The following is a 1,239-nucleotide window of genomic DNA, read 5'->3' on the forward strand; positions in this document are numbered from 1 at the left end:
CAGTCTAGCCGTACTTAAGTACGGCTAGCCACTTCGAAAAATAAAACATTTAAAATGTTTAAAATTTGAATGTCCTTACTGTATGCAACAAAATCAATCTAAAATGGTACGCAATGGCTGGTGGCGGTGGTGTTGTATTACGAGGTCACTGTTTTTCGGTACGGCTAGCCTCTTCCTTTAAAAATCTCTAGATTCTAGATCTAGCTCTAGAAATTGAATTTGAAGCAAAAAATGCTTCTTCTCAGTCCTCGCAGAATGGGAGAATGAAAGATGATGCCTAAATCTCGCAAATAACCTAACCCAAAAATCTCGAGAACGGAAGCCGTTTGGAGAAATAGAGATCAAGTCAAGCAAGTATATTTTCCCGAGCATTCAGAGAAATAGTCACTTCGATCTAGATCTAAGGTCTCTCGGCCTCGTCTAGATAATTTTAATACAATACTAATAATACACTCTTGAATCCTACTGTTAGTTGTTAGTTTACTCTTTTTTCTGTTTGATATTAGAGTAGCTTTTATTAGGGCTAGGGTAGTGTTAACTGCGACAGAGTGACGCTGTGACAACTATAGCGGCGTTAATTGCGACAGAGTGAACACGGAGCTCTTAGTCTTTTGCATTGATCTAGATCTACCATTTCCCAAAATATCGAGGCAACAAATATTAGGCTACAAAAAACATCACAAGCAGCATACAACACACCAACAAAAACCACTAGATCTAGATCTAGGGACAACAACAGCAACAATAACAACAAGAAAAGAGCTGCAACTGTCTGTCTTTGTCACATATTAGTTTGGTGTGTGTGTAGTGTGTGTGAGCATGTGTCTGTGAGTGTGAGTGTGGTGTGTGTGTGTACGTGTATTTGTGTCGTGTGTGAGTGTGAGTGTTTGATTTTTTTATTTTTTTTAAATCTTTTTTGTCACAGACTCACTCTGTCCCAATTAACGCTGCATTGATTTAAGGGAGTGTATACAGACCCGGTAACCGGGAATTAAGTCACAAAGTATACAGACCCGGTAAGGGAACTCTTTTGTGATTTCGGAGAGTTTCCAGCACCCTCTTGGCTCAGGGTAGACCTAGGTTCTTCTAGATCTAGATCTAGGCAGACAAACTTAAATCTTTGATCTAGTTTCGCGGCTAGCCTTGATCTAAATGAAGATTGCGGATGTCTTTTCGATGAACGATCGTTTTTCCTCCGTTTTGGAGTTGGAGGAATCACAATTTGAAGAAAAGAACAAG

At 39.5% G+C, this 1,239-nt stretch overlaps 1 protein-coding gene across 3 annotated transcripts in view; it reads right to left on the reverse strand.

The window, feature by feature from the left end:
• Positions 1–1,239, reverse strand: part of LOC101856803 (serine-rich adhesin for platelets) — a 25,439-nt gene that overhangs the window by 22,895 nt on the left and 1,305 nt on the right. The gene's annotated exons all lie outside the window — the stretch shown is intronic.

This window comes from Aplysia californica, unplaced genomic scaffold (genome assembly GCF_000002075.1).
Source record: "Aplysia californica isolate F4 #8 unplaced genomic scaffold, AplCal3.0 scaffold00160, whole genome shotgun sequence".
In the NCBI taxonomy this organism is placed as follows: Eukaryota; Metazoa; Mollusca; class Gastropoda; order Aplysiida; family Aplysiidae; genus Aplysia; species Aplysia californica.